Genomic DNA, 18,727 nt, shown 5'->3' on the forward strand with positions numbered 1-18,727 from the left:
TGTGGGAAAGTGAGTATAGGTAACCATCTCACAGTAACATCCGTGGAAGTTAGGCCTGCTCTTCAGAGGTGCTGAACATCCCCATCCGCAAATCCCACAATGGGAACTGGATGCTCCCATATCCACAAAAAGTAAAGAGAGAATTTTATCCTTAACTGATTGCTTACTATTAATTTAGCGTGGCAGACTTCTCAAAATTGATTTGAAGTGTCATATAATACAGTATAGCTATATGCTATGAGCCATAGTAGATACATATATACACCTCTACCCCAATATAACGCTGTCCTCGGGAGCCAAAAAAATCTTACTACGTTTATAGGTGAAACCGCGTTATATCAAACTTGCTTTGATCTGCTGGAGCACACAGCCCCGCCCCTCCGAAGCACTGCTTTACCATGTTATATCTGAATTCATGTTATATCAGGTCATGTTATATCAGGGTAGAGGTGTATATGCCTTAACTTTGAATTTCTTTTCATGAGAGTAGTTAAGATTGTCAACATAATCTTATCCTATCAGTGCCTTATTACAAATTATCCAAACCAATATTAGGAAAATCAGTTTTCTTTGTCAAAGTTAAAAACATTTTACTCAATATTTTCTAGTTGGTTTTCATCATAGATGGAAATACCACAGCTGCCCCAGTGCACAAAGTTCCTACTCTGTTTAATGAAGAACATTATCTGCTGATGGAGCACAATGTCCTGTGTTTCTGCAAGTAAATTAAAATAATTACCTTTTTAAATGAGAAGTAATTAATTACAGAACTGTTCCCCTAATAAATTTCAGAGCTCAAATACTTTGAGCACATTAGGTTCTAAAATTCATATTGCATTTTTGAGAGCTAGACTAATTAGTCCTATCTTGAATATATAAATTGTTTAATGTTTGAAAACTAGCAGTAAATCTGCAGATAGCTGGCATGGTGATTAATTATGCATTAAACTGTTTTTAAATAGCTTTTCTGACACTGTGGCACAATAAGAAAATTAAGTGCGAAGAAAAACTTTTTTTGTTCTAGTCTACTAGTTGTCTCTTCTTTTTATAGAAAGGGAAAACTTAAAAGTAATGGGAGAAAATATTTACAATTTCTATACCACATTTTTGTAGATTCATAAAACATAGGTTTTGACATTTAGAGGGACACTGTCGGAATAAAAGTCTCCACAAAAACTGTTTTACCAATAAAGTCTAATTCACTTTTTGCATTTTACTAAGCTCAGACAGTGAAATTAGGCTAGTTACGGTACATTCAATAGGTAGTTCCTGTGAACTAGTACTAGCAAATTGTGGTATCAGGGTTCATGTTGCTACATAAGTGAATTTTTAAAGTGTGTACAATTGAAAAAGGTTCAGTTAAAACTCAGTTTTAAAAGCCATACTTAAATTTTGGCCCTAAATTAGTTTGACGGGCATTACTTTCATTGTCATGAATTTCCAAAAAAGAGTAGGTAATATGACTCCATTGAGTTCATTTATCCAACTCTCCAAAATGAACTGTTTCCCATAATCAGGTTCTCTGTCACCTCACCCCTGAATTCCTTCATATACCTTATCGTAGGGTATCTTTCACAAATATGTAGGAATGCATGTTCACACTAACATTTGAGGTCTAAATGTTTTAGCATATCACTTTAAAAAAAAAAGTTTAGATCTTATGTTTTCCCCATCTTTTCAAACTCAGACCTTGTCGACCTAACCTTGTAATGTAGACCAAGTGCCTTGCATCACCCTACGAGGGGAAGTGGCTTCACTTGAATTTGTCATCTGCTGGCGTAAGTGCCTCTGTGTTGATTTAATAACACCACCTCCCTGAGCAGCATAGAGTCACAGTCAATGTAAGTAGGTCGGTGCACTGTCAGTGTAGACACTGCATTGCTTACATCAACTGTTACTGGATTTCAGGAGCTGCCCTACAAAGCTCAACGCTGAATAAAATCAGTACAAGTGCTGCCAACACCAGGAGCCAAATGTTCACGCATACAAGCGATTTAATAAATGTGGTGGCTGTATGCTGATCAGTGTTCCCTCTCCATTTTCCCACCCATGTGCGGAATTAATTTTATGTGCAGAAATATGACACCACCTCCATATTGGTGCATAACAACATTTGTGGGGCCAAGGGGTTCGGTGTGTGGGAAGGGGCTCAGGCCTGGGGCAGAGGGTTGGAGTATAAGGGAGGGAGGGCTCCAGCTGGGGGTGTGGGCTCTGTGGTGGGGCTAGGGAGAGAGGATTCCCCCCGCAGCTCGCTCTCTCCCTACAGCACCACCTGGGCTGCGGGGGGAGGGGCGACAAGCCCTCAGTTATGTTACTTCTCTCTGGCTGGTCCATTTCAAAGTGATATTTTGACAGCAACTTTGTTTTCAGGTCACTTGCTTTGAGGTACCTAGTGCCTGCAATTTGATTTATTTCTATATATAACAAATATTTGTTTCTGGCAAGGGCTGAACTTCATGTTGTGTCAATATAAAAACTATCTGTTCTGGATTTTGTTTTTGCCTATAATTAACAAACATCTTCAGAACAAATGTTTTAATCTACCACTAATTGATTTGGAACTTTTAAATAAATAGAGGCAGCTGTTATTCCGGAGCCTTTGCTAGGACATAATTCAACTGTTAATAGAGTCCTAGTTACCTAGCAGACCCAGCCTAAGTGTCACAGCAGCACTGTGGACTGTGCACTCTGGTCAGTTCAAATTGTTTGTTATCCATAAAGGCTTTGAATGGTTTGGGAGTCAGCTACTGTAGAGACCACCTCCTTCCCTAGTATATGTTGTGATCATTTTGACCCTTTAGGAAGCTCCTGTGGTCATTCCTACTCCCCTCCCACACCACACACACACACACACTGTTGAACTCCTGGGAACTACCCTAAGATATTTTCAGAAGAGAATCTTGCACATGGTGGAACTCATTCCCTCTCACAGGCCACTACAGACTGAGAAGTCATTTTAAGATGTGCAGTAAAATGCATATGGTTTGGCGTTAGAGGTGGAAGTGATCTTGTGGTTGAGGAAAGGACTGTGAGGAAAGGATTCTGGGGTGCAGCTCCTAACAGCCTGAAGGTCTGTGGTGCTGGACTATAGGAAAGGGAGAAATGGGAAGATGTGTGCAATCTCCCACCCCTCTATCTCGCAGTTCTCCATCATATCTGAAACTGAAATGTGGCAATTCTGCAAATGTGCTAGGAGAACAGCAAGCATCTGGTCATGACCCTGCTTCTCTGACGTTTCATACTGTCCTACCTGGCCTTGAGCCAGTCCTGTACTTAAATAACATTTCCTTATGTCATACTGGTCTAGCATCCTTCTCCCAGAGTCTACCAGGTGTCCCCACAACACTAACTAATGATGGGCTTAATATTGATTAAAATGATCATTTTTTATATTACGTATATGACAAGTAACTAGTACACAGACTATATAAAACAATCCAACACACTTGTTCCCATGTACTATAAACTTTGGGATTAGCATAATAGCCAGGCATGGACTGGGCTTGTACAATACCAACAGCTCTAACCAAAGACTTAACATTTTCTATGACTCTCGCAAATTAAACCTCATGGAGAATTTGCTCAAAGCACATTAGTTGGCTTCCCCCCGCCCCCCAAGGGTCTGCCAAATGAAAGGTTTAAGAGAGACACCATGCTTTCCCTCTGCTGCATCTGTTTAAACTAACCCCCTTCCCAGAGCTCTTCAGGCATTGCTTATGCTAGTACACAAACCAAGATGTTTTTGGCATAAGTGGAGCTGTAGAAATTGCTGAAGAAAAGCAGCCATCTATTCTGTTGCTAACATTTAGTAAGTCCCTCTGGTCGAGACCCAATGATCCTCTTTGCTTATGCCTCCTAACAGCAACATAAAAACACATTTCTTGCTGTCTGCTCTGTGAACTAGATCAGGCCAAGGGAGGGCCTCCTCAGTTAGTGACTTCTTCTCCTGGACTCTCCTCATTAATCATCTTCAGAACTATGGGCAAGGCCTTTATTTGGATCAATTCACCTCCGAATATTTTTTCTCTCAGTTTTCAGTTCTTCCTGTTTGTTTTCTACCCTTCCCAACTCCCATTTGGTTTGCCCTAACAACACCACACTCTGCTGAAGGTGAGAGATCTGGAACCAAATATTGAAGAGATTTAGAGGCAACCTGTATTTGTGTTAGTGTTTTTAAAGCATTTACTGCATGGCCCTGCTATGGAAAGCTTAATAAATAGATAGATTTCAATTCCATTCAAAAAAAGAAGAAAATTAATGTTTCCTACAACGGGGAGGAGGAAAAGCAGTATTTTCTGGTTTCCAAAAGACAAGTCCAAAAGACATTCCTTTAAAGCCCTTTTATATTATCTCAAGATTAATGTTTGGCATAGACTTTCTTGACCTTTTATGGCGCCACTTCACCACATGAATTTTGTTATATGTACTAATATGGAGGTGTTGTGTGACATCACCTCCATATTGATGCACATAACAAATTTTATTCTGCACATGGGTGGAAAAAATTAGAGGGAACACTGTACAACTTATTAAATAGCATACCACAGCCTCACAAAATTGTTTGGAAGTGTTACCAGCCCGGTCAACTCACCTGCACTCATCATGATTATTGATGGTAATGGAAGAGAGTGATATTTTACCCACCCATCAAAAGACAGAGTGTTATTTACAAATGTACATAGGCACCTAAGACCCAGTAGGTTTCCTCAAAGCTTGCCTACTGGATTGAGCACCCTCCCTGTGAGTATACACAAAACAGCTGAGGGGAAGGCCTTTCCTTATAACCTGTAGCCTAGCAGACAGGGTACCTACTCACCCAGGCTATGAGATACCCCTGCTTCAAGTCCCCGCGGCTTGAAGGGGAGAAGATATTTGATCAAGAATCAGCCAATTCAGGTGAATGCCATGACCACTAGGATATAGAGTCATTCTAACATTCTCTGGCCCAATTCATATTTAAAGTAGAACAACTTTAACAGGAGAGATTGAGAGAGACCCATGTCAGAGTATTCCATAACCTAGTTAGGCCAGTCACTTGAGACAAATATGGCCTTCACTAACATGTCTACACAAGTTAATAACATTTAAATCCCAGCTGACTGACTTTCAGTTAGCGGATGGTTCTGATTGCTTATGCCCTTTCCCTAAGAGCACAATGTCTGAACAAAGATTAATATCTGTTTTATGAAAGATATTAAACACAGAACTCACTGTAATAAAACTTACTTACTTAGACATACTAGAGGGGAAACAATCCCCTGAAGTCAGTGATTTGATTTTTTACGATCAGCTTGCTAATGTGATCTAGTTATTGTAACTTCCTCCTCTTTGATAACCACCCCAAGTGCCACAGCTAAAATGAAATCCTCATCTGGGGCTTGATCCAAAGTCCACTGAAGTCTATGAAAGTCTTTTCTTTGACTGCAACAAGCTTTGAATCAGGCCGTTGATCTCTCCACACTACTCAGTTCTTCAAATTCTCCCATCAGGACATCTTAGCCACCGTAATATTGATTGAAAAATTTAGTTACAAAGAAGTTGTCCAAAAAAAATTGCTTTTTAATTAAATGTATATATTGGGGGTGAATTTAGTTTTCATTACAAATAGGTTTTTTATAATAACCTGACAATTTCAAAGAAAATCTTTGACTAAAGGGTTACTATTTGTCAAAAATGTTGATGGTAAAAGTGTCCAGACCAGTTCTAATAAGTTTGAGGTTTTTTTCTTAATCTGCAAAGACATGCATAACTAACCGTGTCCTGCCCAAAAAGCTTGTGGAGCTGCAAGGGAAAAGTTTGCATAGCTGTTGCCTCTGCCTGTACTTCTTTTGTAGATTTCAGTCTCTAGGGCTATAAATCTTTCATCAACATGTACTCACAGCTATGTTACAACCATATCTCCCCATAAGTTGCTGAGCCAGAACGTGTCTAGAACCATAATTTAATTTCATACTATGCAACTTTTTATAACAAGAAATTGAAAAGAAAACATAACCCACTTGATCCTTCACTGAGGGCTATATTAAACAAAAGCTCAAGGACACAGCTGTGGAGGTGCCTCAGCTGTTTAAGAGCCTAATTCTGATCCAGCAATGAAATAGTCTCCTTTTGTCACCATTTGATATACCTGCTTTTAGATAGGCTACTCCTAGCTGAGACTGTGAAGATGCACTTTCACTATAACCCATATGTTAAGTTCTCCCATACAGGTGAATTCAGAAGAACATAAGTGAGAACACAGGTGTGATTTCCAAATAGTATTGCACAAAAATACAATGCAAAGCATATTTGCAAAGAACTTTAAGAAGGCTCTCAAGGAGCAAAGGGAATCTCAGAATATTTTTGCTGGATAAACATCTTCGGTCAAAAACAGCTGGGCTAGAAATCTTATGAGAAAGCCCTTATGAGATTTCTAGTGCATTAATCTATTCAGAAAGAGAAAGAACAATAGACGTGAACTGTTGCCTAAAACTTGAACCAACTCCTTTTGGGGGTTGGAAAGTATTAAGTTCATTTTTTCTTCCTCTACTTTTTTGTGCACTTCTATTCTTCCATATTTCTGCTGAAACACTGGAAAAGAGGTTGTTTTTCTGGTATCTCAGGCCCAGAGGAAAGCAAAATTACCAGAATCTTCTCAAGAAAGCCTAATCATGTAGGTTTGCAGCCAAGTTGTGCAGACTCCAGAAGGCTGGAGGGTTAAAGTCAGCCTCAAGGGTCCAATCTTAGAGTAGATTTTCAAAGGAACAAATGGCAATTAGGCACCTAGGGCTAGATTCACAAAAGGACTTAGCTGTTCCACTGTGGATAAATAATTTTTAAAAGGTCACTGGAGCAGGGGTACTGGATCTCCGGCTTCCCAGGTGAGTGCTCCAACCACCAGGCTACCAAGTCATGCTCAAGTTTGCTTTTCCCCTTGCTTTGGCCCAATCATTCATTCATTATTAATCCAAACTGGAACAGCTTTCACAGGTGAGACTGAGGGACTCCCACATCAGAATAGCCCATAGCCCAATGGTTAGGGCACCTCTCTTGGGAAATGACAAATCCCTTTTCCCCCTCAGGAGGAAGGGGGGTTCCTATATCTCAGATGAGTATCCCAACCACTGGGCTAAAAGATACAAAGGAGTAGGGTGACCAGATGTCCTGATTTTATAGGGACAGTCCTGATTTTGGGGCCTTTTTCTTATATAGGCTCCTATTACCCCCCACCACCGTCCTGATTTTTCACATTTGCTGACTGGTCACCGCACAAGGGAGATCCTCCTCCTCCTCCTCTCCAGCTTCTTGCCACAACAGCCTAGCGCCTAACAGTGAGAGAGGGGTTGCAGCAGAGAATCCCAAAGACAGGCTTCCGGGCTGCACCCAAGTGCCTATCCCTGAGAAAGGGGTGAGGCTTAGCACACAATTTGGCACCTCCCATTGGCTGTCTTTTGTGAATCCTATTCTGAGGCACTTATCCCTCCCCCCATTCATTGTATAGAGAGCCAAGGTGTCTAACTTAGGCTTTGTGAATCCCAGTGATTTTCTAGGTGCCTAAAAGTTAGGCATGGCACTGTTCAGCATCGCCACCTCTAAATTCCCTTGTGAATCTAGCCCCGAATTCCCACTGAAGAAAATCACTGGGATTTAGGCTCCTAACTGCTATTAGTGCCTTTGAAAATCTCCACCACTGGCTTTTTCCCTCCATTAGTTCAGAGGGTTTTTGTTTCAATTAAAATAGTATCTCTGTGTTTTCGAAGGCCTTTTAAAGCTAACAGCACAGGTGACACACGTGTAAATGGTACAGATTAAAAACTAAACCTAAATGACATGGCTTAAAGTATTTTATACCACACATTTAAAAGAAAGAACAGAAAAAGAAGTTACTAGGACTTGTTATGTATTAGGTTTCCACTAGGTGGGCCTGCAGCACGTCTGATGCAGTATTGCTCATTCTCAAGCTAAACTCTCATCTACCACAGTTGATCACAATAAAAGCCTTTTGTCCTCCCTCTTCATCTGTACCCAGCTACATCAATAGGAATTCAATTACCAAGTAGTTAACTCACAACTTTACCAATTCAGATTTCTATTTCCTGCAAAGAACAAGGGATTCATTTCAATCGTGGCCTTTCAAATTAGCACAGATGTTGGCGTAAGCCTCAGTGCACTGGGTAACCCTGGTGATGACTGAGAAAGCATCGCACTTCATGTTGTACATTGAGTGCTCCAATTTTGCAGTCTGAACCAGTTTTTCCTCCCTTTCACGCAGGAAGCCTCCTCATCTTCAGCAACCACAACAAAGTCAAGAAAGATTTTGATTGGGCTCAGTGTAATTCCCCCCTCCCAGAGTAACACATCAGATCAGGGCTTCTCAAACTTTTTCATAGTGTGGATCCCATTATAACAGACTGTCTTGTGGGCACCTCCCCCTCCATTCATAAAGACATATCGTCCCCCCACCCTCTATTTGCAACTGCTAACATCCCTATGGCAAGCAATGGCTTACATGGAGAAGGGACATGAAAGAGTTTTTAATTTTCAGTTTAGCAGCTGTAAATAAGGCAGAGAAGCTATCTTGGGTTCTTATCTGTTCCCATTACCATAGTATTTGAGCGCCTCACAATCTTTAAATGTGTTTTTATCCTCACAACACTCCTGTGAAAAAGGGAAGTGATATTATCCCCATTTTACAGATGGGGAACCTAAAGAAAAGAAGTGGAGAGACTTGCCCACGGTCACACAGGAAGTCTTTCAAAGAGCAGAGACCTGAACCCAGGTCTTCCAAGTCCTTACTAGTCTAACCACTGGACTGCTCTAGCACCCTGTCCCCAGCTAGCGTGCCAAGTATGAATTCTCCAGCCTGCTCTCTAGGACCCCCTGGTTAGAAAACTTTGCTATAGAATCTATTACCTGTTACCAACTCTTTTTTTACCCTGTGTTCTTTCCTACTTCAAGCTGTCAAGCCATTAGCAAGACATCACTTCAATACTTTTGGAAAAGGCTTAAGAACTGTGCTCTTATGTTTGTTTGTTTTTCTTACTTTTCCTCTGATTTCTTTGCTTCCAGTGTGGGAAATATTGAGGGAAGAAAGTAAGGATTTCCTGCTCTTCGTTAATAAAGAAATGCTGATGAAGTGGAAACCTGTGTAACATGAGGCATTAGTGTTCTTGAATTGGCCTCCCACTGCAATTTCTCCTCTTTATTGAGAGATGCTTCATTCCATCCCTTCATACACCCCCAACTCCACCACATCATAAATAGTAATAGCGCTCCTTTGCCAAGTAATGCTCTACATCACTACTAATGATATTTGAAGGTTGATTTCCCTAATTCCTCCCCCTTTGTAGCAACATAGGGAAATCTAGTTTTCTTCTTGGCGACCTGCCTTACTTTCTTATCTACCAGATCCACTTGCTTTCCCAGCCATGCATAAAAGCAGATCCACATTTCAAGAGCTGATGCCAGTGTGGTTCTATTGGGAAGTCCATACCATTACCCATGCTCCCACTTCTCTTCCGCTACACACAATCTTTGTTTTGACATGAAGTTACCAGCACGCTCTGGACCAGATCAAGCTAAATAGTCTTTTAACTGGCCTGTGTCTTCTCCTGAGAAGAAGTCTATGAAACAGTGATTTATTGTTATGAGAAAGCCAGGAAAATTCCCCACCTCTAATCTTTCTGCTCTCTTGCCCAAAGCGTTAAATAGCTCCCCATGCACAGGGTGTACTTTCCCTTCTCATGTGAGTTGCAGACCACAAAAACGTTAGTTGCTAAATATATTACAACATGCTATTACACCTTGGCCAGCACCTCCAAGAACTTCACATAGATCTCCTCCCACCCACTTTTCTGCTCTGAGGAATCTCACAGATAAATCATTGGAGTAAAACATACTCCAGTGAATCAGCTGAGCTCTAATCCAGGTCTTTTATTTCACATGCTTTCCAGACCCACTGGCAAAGCAGCATGCATCAGCAAGGATTTTATTGCTGAAGTGCACTTTTAAGTCAGCAGATTTCAATTCATGTGCACATCTTCAAAGCGATTTTTAATCATGGGATCAAATCCTGAGGTTTTAACTTGGGGCCCAATCCAGCTCCTATAGAAGTCAAATGGAAGACTCCTATTGACTTCAGTAGGAATTGGATCAATATTCAGTTTTAAGATCAATGGGAGATTTACTTGAATCAGAAACCTCAGGATTTGGACCATTACTATAACACTGTCAAATAAGTATGATTATCACAGATAAAACCCTTTTCTCTGTAGATGAGGCATGCTTCACACTGCAGAAAGGGAGGAAGGAGCTCGGGTGTCCTTTGATCCTGATCCTGACTCATGCTATAGTTTTGGCCCAGTTACTTAATCTGTCTGCCTAGGTTTGTCTCTATGAAATGGAGATAGAGTAAAGCCAATCCCATACCCAACCTTTGAAGTGTTCCTATTCAATTTGAAAGGTACGTAGACACCAGAAATTCAATTTAATAAATAAACTATGCCCTGCCTACAGGAAAAAGAAAGAAAGACTTCTAATAACCTGTTAAATGATCCAAAAGGGTTGGAGCTCGGATTATTATTATCACGCCATAGAGACAAACACTGAAGATTCCTGGCAGGTTATTGGGAACCTTAATGAATTTAGTGCCTTCTGCTTTGTTCAGTTAATATTCACTTTATTAAAACAAATCAGTCGTCTGATTTTTCAGTAGGTGGTTCAAATGTTAATTGTCAACAAGAGAAGATAATCCAGCATCTTGGCAAAACTCTATTGATACTGTGGCTGCTTTATAGAATCATAGATGGAAACATTCAAATTCAGGATGATTTTCTTGTTCCAATTAAAAGTTATCAGTTCAGATGAGGTTAGGAGATCTGAAGACTGCAGCATCCATGCTTTACTAAAGCCATCAACAGACACCACATTTCTTTCCATAGCTCTTTCTTGCTTTCCTACCAGATTCATTTTACCACATTCTGCCAAGCACCCATTCAGTTCCTATTTACACAAGGCCCTCAATTTTCATTTATTTAAATGGGAGTTGAGAAAAAATTAGCATTTCTCAGGAGGAGCCCAAGACAGGTTTGTGTCTTTTGGAATAGACAGTGCCCAAGAAGTTGCATGGGAGTACTCTAGAGAATAGATATAGGGAAAAATCAGAAATGTTTGTCTAATTCTCCTCTACCTCATCACTTCACCCACACCCAGACTCAGCCTGAACAAAGTAGGATCCCAATTATCAAACATTTTGGTTTTGTAAAACCAAAATCCTGACACATTTTGAAAATCCAAGACTCTCCCTCCACCCCCAATTTCATTTATCTTTTGTAGATACTGTAACTAATTCACAAAGGTGAAAGGTATTTCTCTGCATAAAGCATGAGTGATTGGGAGGGTTTAGAGGATGTGAAATCCACCATCCAACCTGGACTGTAGGGTTAATACTGAAGCCCCAAGCAGCCACTGTCAGAGTAGGAGTTGGAGTAACAGCCCGAAGCCCCTCTGCAGAGAAGTACTGGGATGCTGGATCAGCATAAATACAGATTATTTAGCTGTCCCCTTGTCTGCTTCAATTGCTTACATTTGACGCAGCAAGCATCCGGCGTGGAGGCTAATGTGAATGGATACTTTGCCCTCAGTCCCACCGCACAGCCCCAAAGGAGGGTTTAACAATGCAGAGGGCTTGTGCTGGCTGGCCTTCTGAACTCCCTTGCACTTTAGGGCGTGATCTCTGGGAAATCTAGGTCTAATCTGGTCAAAATCTGGTCTAATCTAGGTCTAATCTGGTGTCTGTTGGTGATCTGAAAACAGATGTGACCTGACTAGATGTTTGTTGATACCTCTGAATCATCCCCCAATTCAGTGCGACGGGCACCCTCCACTCAGAAGAATCCTTTGCTTAGAACAGCAGGTAGCTCCACAAGTCAGACTGAAATGCATTAGCCAGATTTATTGGAGAAGGTTGCACAAGTCCCTAGATAATAAAGTACTAAAAAATTCCCAAATTCACAAAAAAAATGCATTTTGTTACTAGTGGAATCCTTATTTCCATATAGAAAATGCCCTGGGCAGAGTATTTTTATAGTTTATTTATTGAACAAAAATGTTAATAACTTGACCTACAAAATGTAAATGGGACCATAATTATGGAACAAATTGAAAACAAATGTAGGGGAAGAGGAGAAAAGGGAGAAAGACAACTCATAGAACATCAGTGAGTTCGAAGAGCTTACATTCAAACTACATGAAATAATCATCTGCATAAGAGAACTGTCTCAGAAATGCTAACTGTGAAATAACATTTTAAAGGTTAAAGAATAACTATTAAATTGGGGGCCCACTAATCTACACTTAATACAACAGACACAAATGAGGACAAAATAAGAGGAATTTTTATTAACTAAATCTGTAGAAAAAATATCTATAATTTTCACCTATAAATCTGGATTTATTAAGTTAACAGTGAAGTTAGCATCAGGCTCCAGGATAGGAGCTTTTAGCAGAGAGTTTCTATTCAGTGAATATTTACCATCGGTCTGTGGAAATACATCTTTCCCACTCAGAAGAATTCACGGCCAGATCGTTCCCACTCCACCCCCACCCTAACTGCATATAGAGGAGTTCTCCCTTTTCTGAAGCAGGCACAAGCTCCTCCTCTGGCTTCCTCCGGGCCCCAGGGATGCTCAACCTCCACGCTCTGTACCAGGTCCCACCCCACCCCTTCCCCCAAGCTCCCCAACCCTGCCTCATCCCACACAGTTTAACTTTTGCCTCTTCCTGCCCCTTCCCCACCTCCAAGTGCACCATCCCACTTCTCTCCCTGGCCCCCGCAGCAACTCCTGCACACCACAGAACAGCAGATGACAGCAGGCATTAGGCCCTGGGCCAGAGAGGGAGGAGTTGATTGGCGGGGCCGCTGGCCGCCGCCGGTGGCTGCTGAGCACCAGGGCTGGATTAACGCAGGGGGTTTAGGGGCTGCAAGCCAGCCCCACCCCGGGCTAAGGGGGAGCCTGGCGCAGCAGGGCTCAGGCTGCCTGCATGCCATGGCCCCACGCTGCTCCTGGAAGCAGGCGGCTGCTGGCACGTCTCTGTGCGCTGCCCCCGCCCCAGCACTGTCCCTGCTGTGGGGGCAGTGCTTGTGGGTGCAGGCAGCGCACAGAGACACGCTGTCCCCTTCCTCCCAGGGGCACGCAGAGATGTGCCAGCAGCCGGCCACTTCCAGGAGCGGCATGGGGCCCTGACAGGCAGGCAGGCAGCCTGCCTGAGCCCTGATGCACTGCCGACCGGGACCTGCCTGTGGTAAGCACCTCCCGGCCAGAGTCTGCATCTCGCATCCCCTCCTGCACCCCAACCCTCTGTCCCAGGTCAGAATCCCCTCCTGCACCCAAACTCCCTCCCAGAACTCGCACCCCCTCACCTTCTTCTGCACCCCAACCCTCTGCCCCAGCCTGCAGCCCGCTCCTGCACCCAAACTCCCTCCCAGGGGCCCCACAAAATCTAATAGCCCCAGACCCACCAAAGATTTAATCCAGCTCTGCTGAACACCCACTAATTTTTTTCCACAGGTGCTCCAGCCCTGGAGCAGCCACGGAGTCGGTGCCTATGGTACCGCCCCCAACAGTTAGATCCAGTGAAAGAAGAAGGGAAGAGTATGGGCTGGGGGCTAACACATTGTTTCCCCATAAATTAACACCATGAGATTTACCCTTCTATGTAGCTTCCTGGATGTCCTAATAGCACAGGTCCATTGGAACTATATTGCCAGAGAGCTGGAGGCCAGGTTCCAGGCACAGGGTCTCTACTCACATTGTTCTGACCTCCTGTGGATCAGAGAGTTTAAGGTCAAAAGGGACTACCAGTCCATCTAGTCTGATCTCTTGTATATCACAGGCCACTGAACACCACCAAGCCCAGTAACTACAGTCAGACCAAAGTATTACAGTCCTTAGGAAACTCCGCACAGGCAGAGACTGGAGGGATAAAGGTGCACCAATACCCAAGGCCCCTACCAGTGCAGGGAACTGATTAAGTGAGATATACCCAGATGGTCCCAGCATGTGACCTGCACCCCATGCTGCAGAGAAAGGCAATCTTACCTCCCACACAAGAGGACAATGCAGGAAAATCTCCATACGAGACTCCTCCCACAAAGCCTCCTTCCACAGGTTTTAACACAGGAGTGGACTCTCTGGTCTATATATGTTAGTAGGGAAAAAATGCAGCAACATTTGCATCACTCTGTGAGAATTTCATTTAAAAAAAAATAAAGTTGCTTCCATCTTTGGTCTGTCACCTGGAACAGATCCAGAAACATGGCATTTTTCCTGGATGAAAAAATGTTTTGTTCCATTTCTCTCTTGATTTGAAACATGTTTAAACAACATCATGCAAACAAGTAGTGACATAGAATAGAACTGGTAAAGCCACCATTTGATTGTTTTTCTTCCCGCTTTGGGCGACACAGTACTGGATTTTAACGTGTCTAAGGGTGCCATACATATTTACATCTCGATTCTTCCCTAAATAAAGATTTTTCAAGGGAAAATCCAATGTTCTACTATGGCCCGTGGGCTGGATCTGGCCTGTCAGGGCTTTCAATCTGGCCCACGGGATTGCCAGCCCACGGGATTGCCAGCAGTGGGGCTAAGGCTGCTTGGCCCCACACTGGTCCCAGAAGTGGCTGGCACCACATCCCTGTGGCTCCTGAGGGGGCAGGGATGCAGAGGGCTCCGTGCGCTGCCTTCGCCTGCAGGCACCGCCTCCCACCCCCCGCAGCTCCCATTGGCTGGGAACGGGGAACTGCAGCCAATGGGAGCTTCGGGGGTGGTACCAACAGGCAAGGGCAGCAGGAGCCACTGCTGGACATGCTGGCCACTTCTGGGAGCGGCGTGATGCCAGGGCAGACAGGGAGCCTGCCTTAGCCCCACTGCGTGCCACTGCCACCCCAGAGCTGCTCAAGGTAAGCGGCGCCACGCTGGAACCCACATGCCTCCTGCACCCCACACCCCAACCTCCTGCCCTGAGCCCCTTAACCCCCTGCCTTGAGCCCCCTGATGCACCCCCCCTGCACCCCAACCCCCTGCCCTGAGCCCCCCGCCGCACCCCACACCTCTCCTGCACCCCAACCTCCTGCCCTGAGCCCCCTCCTGCACCCCGCACCTCTCCTGCACCCCAACCCCCTGCCCTGAGCCCCCTCCTGCACCCCACACCCCTTCTGCACCCCAATCCCTTGCCCTGAGCCCTTTCCTGCACACCATACTCCCTCCCACACCCACACTCCCTCCCGCACCCCAACCCCCTGCCCCAGCCCTACATTCATGGCCCTGCATACAATTTCCCCACCTAGATATGGCCCTCGGGCCAAAAACTTTGCCCACCCCTGTTCTACAGGTTTCTCCTTATATTTATGGTAACGTGATGTCTGATTCTTCTTTCTGGAAAGATATGTTGCGATGGTTTGAGGAATCTATATACAATTTACAGACAGTTCATGCAAACTGGAATTCATATTCTTCTGTCCTAAGTTATGACTGTCTTTTACTGTGTTCTACCTCAGCTGCCTTATGCTCAGGAGACAGGCAAGGTGGGTCTTAAAAGTTACAGATCCTGAGAGGCTCAGAATAAACTCAGAGACCGAGACCATTTGGGTAGGAAAGAAGAATAGAGGGGCCCTTTTTTAATTGCATCCTGTATATTTTAGGGCAAAGATCTGCAGTAAAATGGATTCCTTTTGAACAGTGCTAGACATATGGCATAAGAAACATGCCATCCACCCAGTTGGTTTGAAACCATCACTCCACTTCATTTCAGGCAGTCACTTCTCTCTTTACCTTGCTGTCACTTCATTTTTTCCTGAATATTGAGGAAAAGAACATCAGATGGAACAGAAGGTGGTCAAATAAGATATTGATGAACATTGTCAGTGTAAAAAGAACAGGAATACTTGTGGCACCTTAGAGACTAACAAATTTATTTGAGCATAAGCTTTTGTGGGCTACAGCCCACTTCATTGGATGCATAGAATGGAATATATAGTGAGGAGATATATATGTATTCATACAGAGAACGTGAAAAGGTGGGAGTTGTCCCACCAACGCTAAGAGAAATTGTCAGTGTACTTACAGGTATGTGTGAAAGTAATTAGAGGGCTAAGATTCAAGGGACTAAGTCCTGCAGTCTTCATTTATGAGGACAATACTAATTTGATTGCTACAGTTGAAGGCTGATGTTTTAAGAACTGTACAAACACAGTGTTATTCATAGTTAATTTAATCTTGATCTAATCTGCTGAATATGTTTCCAAGAATTCTGGTGGGCTTCCCGGTCACTATTCTGAGTAATATTGCAACCTAAACGAGGTTGTAGTGTGCGCTGATAGTTTGATGCAGGGTAAGCTTGCATTGCTCATTATTAGAGCCCATGCTATATTTGTCCTACGACAAATTGTATAGGCAGTTCTGTCTCTTCAGGGATCAGAAATGCCAATGTGGCCAAAACTGGCCAACTTGGATGCTTAAAGTTATTTGTTTATACACATTTAGGTAGCTGAATAAAAGTTGCCTGATTTTCAGAGCACAGTTCCCATTGAACTGTTATTGTTTGAAGTCAGAGCTGAACACTTCTGAAAACCAGGAAATGTATTTAAAAGGCTAGTTTTAGGCAAAGTTTGCCTTTTTTTCAGTTCAGTTCAGTTCAATTACAAATCTAGATCATTTTAGAATGGGCACACAGCAATGTTATATACATCTGTAGTGGGCTGGGGATGGTTTCTTTCAAGGAAGTTGTAGATAACACTGACAGCGGCAAAGCAAAGTAATTTCATTTTTGACTATATGAGGCAAAAGCCAAGTACTGTGATACAAACAGAATCAATTTCAGCGATTTGTCTCTTCAGTACTTTTTTACTAAATTTATGCAGTTTAATGAAAATATGAATACAATGTAAGCAGAGTCAGGATGAGCTCTACCCTGACATCTGGTGGTGAGTTATGGCAAGTGTGGAAAAGAATTTCAGAGGCTGATCGTGTTTGCATAGGCACACCCACCCAGCCTAGCATAGCCCAAGGCAGCCTAAAATGGTTACTTTCACAGCTGTGGGATCCCCAATTTCTTTGTTATTGGGGCAGGAGGAATAAAATGTTGTCACCCTGATTATGTAAATGAAGGACTATGAAACTGTTTTATGACAGAGTCTCACCATCTACTAAGTAGCACTTGCTAGACAAGGGACATGGGTTCCAAAACCCAGTGAATTGAGAGAAGTTGGGGGCAGGTATCTGTATTTGGTGGTGTGACCCAGAAACACCAATTATACTGCCTCCTCTCTCCACTGTTGACTATCAGAGCTGATTTTTGATTCCCTTAATAATCTAGTTACAGGTTACTGAGCTGAGCTGAGCTCACTTTGGGCTACTGGTGCACCAGCACTGGGATTCCCCTACTATGAGCTGAAATCACTAAAGAGCTAAAATTACTGAGCTGAGAGCACTGAGTGCTGTGCTAATTAATGAGGGAGCCTGAAGCTATATTGCAGAGCAGAGCAGAGTAGTTTGTGGGGACAGTTGGAGTGCCCACGGAGCAAGTGGAGCCAAGCAGTTTGTGGGGACGGCTGGAGCGGATCACGGGACGGCTGGTGGAGCAGAGCAGCTGGCAAATCGGAGTGGAGCTGAGCAGTTTGTGGGGACGGCTGGAGGAGCAGAGTGGAGTGGCTGGTAGGACGGAGCAGTTTGTGGTGGCAGTCGGCCCTGGACCACGTAAGGTGCCCCTTTCTACCCAGGCTTGGGGGGGGTAGAAACCCTGCAGATAGACTCTTGAACTCTGGGGCTGCACTGACCCGGGACAGAGACTTTTGGGTTGTGGGACTTTTGGGACTGTGGGTGATCTTTGGGTTGCTGGACTCTAGGGACATTTGGAATATTGGACTTTGGAGTCTTGGGGTGATTTTGGGGTTGCTGGACTCAAGAGCCCATGGAAAAGGACATGGCCCAATTTCCTGGGGTGGGTCTTTGCTCATGGTTTGGTCTATGAACTCTAGTTCAGGTGTTTTCCCAATTTAATGTTATGTTGTTTATTTCATGTTATTAAACATTTTCTGCTACACCGAGACTTTGTGCTTGCGAGAGGGGAAGTATTGCCTCTTCGAGGTGCCCAGGGGTGTGTGTAAGATTTTCCCAGGTCACTGGGTGGGGGCTCGAGCTGGTTTTGCATTCCGTTGTAGGGAAGGGACTCCTATGTATTGAACCCGGCCCTTGCTGCTATCAATTTGGCCTGGCAGAAAGGTTACAACAGCACACTTAGTGTTTGATTTCTATAACTGTGAATACATATAATAATTTACAGCAGTTGACCCCTTTCATAACTATACTTGCCCTTTGCTTATGGTTAAGAAATACATAGGGACCTTTGAACATATTGTCGAGTGGAAACAAGAGAGCCTAAATATGATTTTCAATAGGAATGGTCCATATCACTTGATTAGCTATGCTTGGTTTTAAAAATCAGCCTCTTTCTATTTTATAATTTCCAGGAATTCTGCTTATTTACCTAAACTAAATGCATTTATCTGCACTAGATTTGATATGGTGGTCAAGAAATAAAGAAATCCAGTATAGCATTACCAACCCCTGGAGCCATCCAGCTGTTTCTCGTTAACTTGTTCCCAGTATCTCTCAATGGTTTCATTACATTGCATCCATTTTCAATTTATTCAAATTTATATACAATCTGGATCCCAATTTTGAAGCCC

Source organism: Mauremys mutica, chromosome 8 (genome assembly GCF_020497125.1).
Source record: "Mauremys mutica isolate MM-2020 ecotype Southern chromosome 8, ASM2049712v1, whole genome shotgun sequence".
NCBI classification, from domain to species: Eukaryota; Metazoa; Chordata; order Testudines; family Geoemydidae; genus Mauremys; species Mauremys mutica.